This window comes from Mus musculus, chromosome 4 (genome assembly GCF_000001635.26).
Source record: "Mus musculus strain C57BL/6J chromosome 4, GRCm38.p6 C57BL/6J".
Lineage (NCBI taxonomy): Eukaryota > Metazoa > Chordata > Mammalia > Rodentia > Muridae > Mus > Mus musculus.
This window is the reverse complement of record NC_000070.6, coordinates 25,292,975-25,304,057: the sequence shown is the minus strand read 5'-3', so window position 1 is coordinate 25,304,057 and position 11,083 is coordinate 25,292,975.

Here is an 11,083-nt window from a genome sequence, read left to right as displayed (position 1 = left end):
CATGAGATGTTCAGCATCTGCATGCATCTTATATCAAGTCATGAGTCACTTTAGGAATGGATAAAGCAGCAACTCCCCAAATGTAAGCCAAAAACCTGTGGTCTTTATGATCTCAAAGGAAGATCTGGTTAAAACTGTTTCCCTAACCATACTAAGTCATTTCTCCTTTGCACTCTGATTTCCTCATGAGGATACATGACAAACAAGACATTGTCATATATGGTGCCATAAATTAAATGAAGCAGTTGCCAGGCTTTTCTTAAGCCACATATTTAAAATATTTGAGAAAACACAAAATGATGGCACTTTTAATCAATAGAAAGTTTGTTGTAAACTAACATTACATTTGTGGTAGTTAGTTTTATTTGGCAATTTGACACAACCCAGGACCATCGGGTAAGAGAGCTTCAATTTAAAATTTTCAAAGTCAGGAAGGCCTAAGAGCATAGGCATGTGGTGGACTGTCTTGATTATGTTACTTAATGTGGGAAGACCCAGAACTCTGTGGATAAATTGATTCCCAGTGCTTGAGTTCTGGACTGCATATGAGTGAAGAGGGATATGCTGATGAGTAGGCATATATGCATTATTTTTTTCTCTATCCTTGCCTCTGGAAGTGTCTAGCTTCTTGAATGTTTAACATTACAAGTTACTTAAGACCAAAAATAAGCACCATGAGATCAAGGAAGTGGCTTCTTCCTTTGGATCACTGATTATAAGATACCTATGATGTCATCATTAGGCACAACACTGGTCCATACAAAAATTCACTCAGTTTCTACTGATAGGAGTCTAAGTAAAAGTGTCCAGACAGGCGATTTATGGATCTAGGAACACACCCAAAAAATGTGTATTCATTTTTTAACTTCCATTCTCTGTCTACCTTCAAGCCAAACCCCTGCTAATTTCTAGCTGCTGATAATAAGCTGTGACATCTCCATAGTGACTTTCTGGCAACCATCTCTCATTCGGAGAGACTGCTGATCTCCATCAGTGCCCCTCATATTGTTGATGTCATCACTCAAAGGTTACTTTAAAATTGATACTATTTATCAGAGGCATGGCCTTGCTCTGCAATGGCAAATATATTTCCTAGCAAGCATCAGTTTTGATACACTGTCAGTGGCTAGCTGGGACATTGTTTTAGAAGGGTTCCAAAGCTGTTTCCTGGTGTAGTAACACAAATGTCATAATTTATTAGTGGTCTGCCAGTAGACCTTAGCTTCGATGCTGTGCATTTGCTGACCCTATGGAATCAACTGAATTCACTTTGGCAAGCACATGGAGGACAAGACAATAAATGTCTAGTCCACGTAAAAACTGCACAGCAATATAACTACTCTATGGAACAATAACAGAAATCAGCAATAGCATCAGCCTTATCAGGAAAATGGATCTGCTTAAAATGAAAACAAAGGAAACAAACATATAAGGATGTATTAATTCCTGTAAAGCTTGCAACAACGTGGGATATGAATCTACATACCTATGCTAGTTATCAACACAAGCTAAGGTCATCTGAAAAATGAAGCTTCAGTTAAGAAAATTGCTTCAGCAAATTAGCTTTTTAAACAAGGTCTGTGTGGTATATTCTTGGTTAATTATGGTGTGGAGAGAGGACAGCCCATTGAAACTAGTAAGAGGGTCCTGCGTTATGTAAAAGCACAGGCTGTGCAAGCCATGATTGGGTAAGCCAATAATTAGTATTCTAACCTTATCTCTGCTTCAGATTTCTCCGTTGAGTCCCTGCTCCATCTTCCCGCCATGATAGAGATGAACTGTAAACTGAAATAAACTCTTTCCTTTCCAGATGGCTTTTGGTCATGGTGTTTATCACAGAAATAAAAAAAAAAATCAAAAGAAGACAACACCTAAATATCCCCTTAATATTGTGACGTTCAGATCCTGTACTCAGAAATGGCTTTTCCAGCATGGACTACTGGAAGGAAGATTTTAGGAATGCCACCAGTGGCTCCACTCTATTCTGTATGTTGTCATTGCTGCTGCTGTAGTATAATGTCAGTTATGGCTTGTTTTGCTTTGTTTTGTAAGTTTAATTATAGTGTATGATCACATTGATGTGACTAATACCTGATCATGAAGGAAAGAGAGTAAATGGAAAAGATGAAGATGGATCAGGAAATCAAGGAGGACACAGCACTTTCTCAACCTTGAGGAAAGTCTTGGCTTTCCACTCCTTTCCAGGTGAGGCAGATATTTTGTATTTATTTAATGTGTTCCTACAGCTGTTACCAGTACTATGAACACTAGTGCAAAGCAGTGATAAAAGCTAACAATAAATCTTTTAAATCACATTTTGTTGATGAAATACGAGAATTTTCAGCTCCTTTGGGACTGGGACAAATCCAAGCCCTGACAAACACACTAAGGTTCTTTTGTGGATTTGCGTTTTCTCATTTGCCTGAGGGTTACACTGTACAGAAGTTCATAGGAAAATGATGCCTACAGCTAATAAATCTGGCATTGTGCAAGAAAGGAAAAAGAGAAAATACTAATATAGAATTCGTTCCCTTGGAAACAAAAGAATACTTACTGTTTCTGGGGGTGAAAAAAAACATATTTACTGCAGAGTTTTCACAAAGCTGTGGTACCGAGATGTAATTCTGACAACATAATCACAAATAATACTGGTAAGAAATAAATGGAAGTAGAGACACATAGAGATAATTTATACCTTTAAAGGCACTTGCATAGATTTGACTAGACAGGTCAGAATACAAAAATTACATATGAAATAATAAAATGATAGAGAGCAAAGAAACATAAGTCACTGTTTTATTAACAGGGGCTGGGGACCATAATGGTGAGAGTCTGACTCCTCATCCCTCAAGAAAACACATTGCCAGGGAGGGGAAGAGAGCAACATGATCAGGTATTGGGGGTGGGGGAACTGAAGCCCTGAGAGCCAGCAGAATGAATGGAAATAGGCAACTTTGGGAGGTAGGAAGTGGGAGGACCCTCTAGAATGTACTGGAGACCTGGTAGGTGAGAGACTCTCAGGACTCAAAGGGAGGGACCTTGGATGAAATGCTCTACAGTGGAGAGGGGGAACTTATAGAGTCCACCTCCAGTAGAAAGACAGGTCATCAAGTGGAGGGATGGGATTGCCATTCCACAGTCAAAAGTTCTGGCCCAGAATTGTTTCTGTCTGAAAGATCTACAGGGCCCAAAAAAAAAAAAAAAAAAAAAAAAAAAAAAAAAAATGAGAAGAGCCTGAGGGAAAGGAGGTCCAGTGACAGGCCCAAATTGGGATCCAACTCAAGGGGAGGCCTCGGGGCCTGACTTTGTTATTGATGTTGTGGTGTGCTTGCAGATAGGAGCTTAGCATAGCTGCTCTCCAAGAGAGGCCCAAGAAGCAGCTGAGTCAGATGCAGATCCTGGCGCCCAACCAATGCATAGAAGTCAAGGACCCCTGTGGTTGAATTGCAGAAAAACTAGAAGAAGCTGAGGAGGAAGGCAACCCCATAGACCAGCAGTCTCAACTGACCTGGACCCCCAAGATCTCTTATAGGCTGAGCCATCAACCAGACAGCATACACTAGCTGATATGAGGCCCCCAACACATATACAACAGAGGACTGCCAAGTCTGGCCTCAGTGGGACAAGATGCACCTAACCCTCCTGAGAGAATTGAGGCTGCAGAGAGTGGGGAGGTCTGGTGGAGTAGGGATGAGGAGGGAGACATCTTCTTGGAGATGGGGGGAGGAGGTATGGGATGAGGAGTGGGGAAGCAGACTGGGAGGGGGGATGAAGACTGGACTGCAAAAAAGAATTAAAGAATAAGAAAAAAAAAGAGGGCTAGAGAGATGGCTCAGCGGTTAAGAGCACTGACTGCTCTTCTGAAGGCCCTCAGTTCAAATCCCAGCAACCACATGGTGGCTCACAATCTCCATAATGAGATCTGATGCCCTCTTCTGGGTGTCTGAAGACAGCTACAGTGTACTTACATATAAAAAAAAATAAATCTTTTTTAAAAAAAGAAGAAGGAGGAGGAGGAGGAAACATGTGGCTAGTAAAAGGACTTTACACTTTGTTGGGGGTATCAAAAAAGCAAAAAAGAAACAAGAGTGATTCTAAAAAAATGATTAAAAGAATAATGTCACAGACTTTACATTAAGCAAACAGTGATTAAGCATCAGCCTGAGTTTCTTAATGTCAAACTAGAGAAACTTACAAAACTAAAAAGCAGAATCCTATAACTTTGACTTCTGTCTAATAGAGGTGTGAGACTTAGGACAATAATATTGAAATATGTAGCATTTTAAGGGTTTGGGATTTTGTTGGGGGTTTTTTTTTTGGTTTTGGTTTTTTGGATTTTATTATTTTTATTACTGTGGGTGCTGTGGGGAAAGGCATGGAGTATGTGCATCACCACTGGAAGGAAGCCAGAGACATCAGATCTCCAGATAGTTCTCAGGCTCCTGACATAGGTACTGAGGCTTGACCCTTGGTGTTCTGCAAGAGCTTAACCACTGAGCCATCTCTCCAGCACCAAATGCGTGTCTTAACCTCTAAAACAAAAACCAACAAATCTGGTGGTCTCTAGTTCCAGCTTGTTTTAAAAATATAGGAGTCTAATAAATTGGATCATTGCCTTGTCTCTAATTTTCTCCAAAGTTTGGATGCTACAGTAGTGGGAAGAGAATAATTTCTGGGAAGTACAGGGAGAGAGGGATCTGAGAGGGAGAGAGAACAGAGAGGAAAAGGGGGGGCAGTTCAGATATGTGAGGAGATAGGGGAGAAGTACAGAGGGTCAGGAATTTGAAAGTAGGTGTATATCAGTGGGGGAGGGGGAGCTGGGAGTATCCACTAGAAAGTCCCTGATGCCAGGGACGCAGGACCCAATAGGGAGGACTTTAGCCAAAATACCCAACAAAGGAGAGATAGAACCTCTAGAGACCAGTGGATAGGCAAGGCCCCCAGTTATGGGATGGGGTAACCCACCTACCTCAAAAATATTAATCCAGAATTCCTCCTGTCGAAAGGAAATGAGGGAGAAAGAGTGGAGCAGAAACTAAAGGAAAGGCCATCCAGAGACTGTCCCACCTATGTATCTACCCATCTGCTGACACTAAACCCAGACACTATTTCTAATGCCAGGAAGTGCTTACTCACAAGAGCCTGGTGTAGCTGTCCACAGAGAGGCTCTGCCAGAGCTGGACCAATACAGATGTGAATTTCACAGCCAAACATTGGACATAGCATGGGGACCCTAATGGGGAAATTAAGACAAGGACTGTAGGAACTGAAGGGGGTTGCAACCCCATAGGAAGAACAACAGTATCAACTAACCAGATACCCCCCGCCCCCACCCCCAAAGCTCCCAGGGACTAAACCACCAACCAAAGGGTACACATGGCTCCCGCTGGATATGTAGCAGAGGATTGCCTTATCTGGCATCACTGGAAGAGGAGTCCCTTGGTCCTGTGGAGGCTTAGGATAGGGGAACACTAGGCATCTGAGGCACAAGTGGGTAGGTGGGTGGGTGGGTGGGTGAATACCCTTATAGATGTAGGGGAAGGGACAACAGGGATAGGGGACTTGTGGAGGAGAATCTGGGAAGGAGGATAACATTTGAAATGTAAACAAATAAAATAAGCAATTAAAAAAATTCTCAATCAATATTGTTACCCACTTTAATGAACATATAATCCTTATCAAATTTCTGGTGACTATATGAAATGAGATATATTTTTTAAAATAATGTCAAAAGATTTAAGCTTTTCTATAATATTTACAGAGCAAAGAGACTATTATACAAAAATCCTGATACCTGACCAGGTGTTTGATTTCTGCATGTTCAGAGAGCCCTGTGTCAGGTCTCCCACTTATACTCGACCAGAAATCACCACAGAAACTGGCTTTTTGCACTTAAAGTATCCAAAAGCATCCTGCAACCAATACTGCAGCTGATGCAAATTCAGAGTACCACGGAACTGGAAAGTACCATACAAAAGGTGGCCTCAGAGATGAATGTAGGAACCAAGCTTTGCTCAAGTGTGCACAAAGTCCTTGAGGAGAGCTAAAATGATTAAGCTCTAATTTCCTCCGAGGTCTGTGTGGGTTTGGGGATTTGACTTCTGGGGTTCCAGTGGTCACTGCAGAACCAGGCTTTTATACTATTTTGATTCTGGAGGTTATTTCTGACCTGAGCCTCTAACCACAGTCTTCTGGTAGTATACAGACTTGTCTGACATTGGGTATCCTGTTTCTAACCAGTTCAAAGAATGTAAAGAATGACCAAGATTTTTACTCCATTGCATTCCCTTGGGGATAAGTGTGCACCTTACCCTTGGCTCTTGTGGTGCTTTGAATAGTTATGGCCCCATAGCCTCATCTGTGTGAATGCTTGCCCCATAGAGAGTGGCACTATTAGAAGGTATGGCCTTGTAAGATTGGGTATGTCCTTTGTGGAGGAAGTGCATCTTTCTGGAGGAGGGTTTTGAAGTCTCTAAACTCAAGCTAGGCCTAGTGGAGCAGGTCTTTCTGCTGCTGCCTGTGGATCCAGATGTAGAACTCTCAGTTTCTTTTCTGCTTGTGTGCCCCCATGCTTACTGCCATGTGATAATGGAATAAACCTCTGAAACTGTAATTCAGACACAATTAAATGGTTTTTTTTTTTTTATAAGGATTGTCATGGTCATAGTGTCTATTCACAGCAAAAGAAACCATTACTAAGAAAGTCCTGTTGGTATATAGGCAAAATGGGGTCACCTTAGCTATTAGATTTGACAATCAACACCAAGTTTTACCAGTTTCCATAGCTGTTTTTCATATAAATATCCTCTAAGAAGGATCACAGAAGGCAATATTCAAATAGACTCAGAAAAAGAGAAAAGTCAATATTGAAAGGCAAACCTGTTCCCACAGATATAAACACATGAATCCGGGGGGGGGGGCGCAGGGGGGAGTTTGAGGAGCGGGTGTGGCAGTAGTCCCAAGATGGCACCCGGGACTGCAGCTAACTCTTATGACTTGCACCTGACTTCCTCAAACACCTGAAAATAAGCCATGACCATCCTGAGAGCTGCGCAGGTGCACCATGATGCTGGCAAATCCATATTTGGTGGAGACATGCCCCTGCCGCCTTGATTAGCTGAAGCTGTGTGTCTGGTGAGGTGACATGGCCTGCCGTGAGTGGATGGGGGCTGAGAGTATATAAGAGTGAGAGGCCTGGGGTTATGGGGGAGGGGGGAGAAAAAGATGAAGGGAGAAAAAGATGAAGCGAGAGAGATGAAGATTGAAGTATGCTGAATAAATTGCTGTTAGAAGAACTGGTGGTTGTGTCGTTCTTACTGGTCGAGAACGGACGCGACAGGGGAGAGAATATAATAGAACCATCACCATGACCCAGTCAACTCTCCTATCAGAGAATTAAAAGTTTCATAGAGAGCTGGAATACTGAGAAAGAATTCAACTAACCTGGATCCCCCAAATCTCTCAGACACTGGAGTACCAACCAGGCAGCATACACCAGCTGAGGAAACCCCCAACACATATACAGAAAAGGACATCTAGGACTGGACTCAGTCAGAGAAAATGCTCCTAACCCTCAAGAGACTAGAGGCCCCAGTGAGTGGGTTGGTCTGGTAGGGTGGGGGTGGTTGGAACATCGTTGTGGAGAGATTGGGAAGGGGTATGGCATGTGGAACAGTCAGAGGGTGGGCATCGAGGGGGATAACATTTGGATTGTAAAAAAAGATTAAATAAAAGTTTTTAAAAATTCAGTCATATATCTTAAAGAATTAATGATAACACATAGAATTAAAACCAACACATGCATGGATTATAGAAACCTGCCGAAGACCTTAACAAGACAGTTTCCAAAGTGAATGAAAACTTAGTAAATTACAGACAAAAATCTAAAATATGAAGGAAAAATAAACAAGCAGATTGAAACATTGAAAAAATAACCAGATAGAAAAGAAGTTGAAATGAAGGAGGTGGTAAGTAAAATAGAAACCGTAGGAAATAACATCACAAACAGACAAGATTATTCAGAAGAAATTTCATGGATGGAAGAGAAAAAGCCAAAGTTGAGACAAGCATACAGACATATATGGAGCAGGCGGGGTTACGGACCATGGATGACATTTCCAAGAAGTCTGGGATATATTCAGGAGTTTAAAGATGAGAACTGTATTATACCATCTCTCCTTAAACAGAGATATAATCATAAGGATAGGCAAACTACTTAATGAAATTATAGCAGAAAGCTTTCCAAGCAACTCTAGAGGAAGAAGTAGATATCCAAACACAAGCGATGTATAGATCTCCAGACAGGCATGACCAGAGAAGAAATTCCTCATCACATAACATAGTCAAGATGCCAAAACTTGGCAAGTGATGAAATAATCTTGAACGCAGCACACACACACACACACACACACACACACACACACACACACACACACACAAATCAATCCACATATAAAGGCAGAAATATCAGGACTACCACAGACATTCCATGAGGATCCAGGAAAGCCAGAAGAACATAGATGATAACGTACATAGATGTAAGTTAAGAATGCTATATCCTGAAAAGTTATCATTAAAAATTGATGGAGAAATAAAAACACTTTAAGATTAATGAATATTAATATAATTTATGATAAGTAAGCCAACACTGAAGAAATTTCTTAAGGGAATACTTTGTATAAAGGAAGAAGAAAATAGTTTCCACTGAGAGAATACACAAAAGTGTGTACACTTTATGTAAAAACAAAACAAAAACAAAAACAGATAAGCAAATTGGAATCAGGAAAGAAACAATCATGTACATACAACACAGAAACCTAGCAAACTCTAGAATCTAATATGGGAGAAGAAAAATAAATGCCAATAATTCACCAAGGACAAACATTTATAGGAAACAGAAGTTACTTTAAATTTTTCAAAACCTACTTTTAATGATGGTTCTTAAATACTGTAACCTCCCTTTTAGCCCACCACCCACCAGAGGTAGTGGGGAAGAAAGGATACGGGGTTTGTATGGGAGGTGAACCCGTGTAGAAAGTTTCTTTGGAGCAACTCCCATCTGTGTTGTCTGGACATCTGCAGTTCAGTTCACAGGTTACCAGTAGAAGCTTGATTCACTCCCAAACGCTTTGTTGATGCACCAGCAGTCCAATTTAGTAGAGTTGGGAGAGAAAACACAAATCAGCAGTGGTAACAAGATCTAGCAGAGACAACCAGGCCTTATCCTTGGCACAAGTCAGCAGGAGGGACCGGGGTCAACATGAATGCCAGGAGAAGTTCTTGGTTGTGTCTCTCTCAGCAAAGCAAAGATCAGCAAAGACTTGAGACCAGCAAGCATTGCACAGCTAGCTCTATAACCAAGCCTAGCTCAGCCTCCCATCTGCCCATCAAGTCCTTTTTGTATTCTCTCTAAACATCACATGTCCTCCACTAGTCTTGCCTGCGCATGTGTCTTTCCTCAGCACATGCATCTGTCTCAGCTGACATCACTCTGCCAATCAATCAGCCTGAGTCCTCAGAATGGAAAAGAAACTGCAGCACACCACCAGAAATTTTGTGGTGTGTTTCTCTCTATGGAGTCCCAACAAAAGTAACTCAACGACACATCGTAATGTGGACCAATACAAGTGTATCATTAGCAAATAATCTTTCATCACAAGTTCTTCCACAAGCTTGCTTTAGTAGAATATCCTTTCTCCTGTGCCTGCTTCAGTGCAACGTTGCTTCACAAATCTGCCTTAGTATATGTGTCCAATTCAGGAAAACACTCCTTCATGTGTTTGCCCTCAGCAAAATACCATCCAACACAAATGACTTTCCAAAGTAACCTTAAGTTTCCACTTAAAAGACCCCTTTTAATAACTGTATATATAAATTGCTTCAACCCACCATTATAACACACAGACTCTAGGATTAGCTCAAAATCTAGAATTGGGGCTGGAGAATTGCCTGGGTTCTTTGGGAGCACTTGTTCACAGATTATATTCTATCTCAGCACCCACATGACAGCTCACAACCATCAGCAACTTCAGACCTAGGAGATCTGCTCGCCTCTTATGGCTTTCATAAGCACCAAGCACACATGTGATACACATACACTCCATATTAATAGAAAGAACAGCTCTTCAGGAAGATATAACAATTATAAACATTGATGCATCAAATATTAGAGCCCCTGATTTCAGAAAACAAACACTAAAAGGCATTGAAGGTACATAAGCCCTGATACAATAATTATTCAACACCCAACTCTCATATTTACATAAGTCTCCTCAGTTATAAATGAGTAAAGAATATTCAGAGGTAGAATATGCCAGGAATCAACTGAACTTAAAAGTTGCACATAAAATACTTCACCCAAAATATTGAGAATACACTTTTTTTCCTCAGCTATACTTGGAACATTCTCCAAAATCAAACATATCATAAGATACAAATCATGTGTCAACAAATAAAATCAAATTGAAATAACTGCCTGTGACCTATCATACCACAATGGAATGAAACTTGAAATCAGCCACAAACTAAAATACAGAAGCATTTTTTTAAAGTTGGAGACTACACAATATATAAATACCACACACCCCCACACACCCCCACACACCCCCCCACACACACTCACACCAGACCATATCAGACCCTCTGGGACCTAGTCCAGGCTTCCGTAAAAACAAGGTTATAATGACAAGACCTCACATTAAAAAGTCTGAGACATAGTAAGTCAACAACCACATACCTCAAGGCTCTCAAAAACAAGCAAAAAAAAAAAAAAAAAAAAAAAAAAAAAAAAAAACAACAACAACAACAAGCAGACAGTCCCAATTTCATAAGATGGTAGTAAATATTAAGTAATTGGAAAAATTAATACAAAGAGTTAGTTCTTTTGGTGGGGGATAGTAATACCGAAAAACCTTTAGCAAATCTGACAGAAAGCAAGAAAACACAAATGAACAAAATTAGAAATCAAAAGAGTTTCAATACCCTTTGAGAGTGGCCACCCAATGACTGACCAAACTTGAGGCTCATGCCACAAGAGGGAGCCCATGGCTGACAGTTTGGATGACCAGAAACAATAGTATGGATA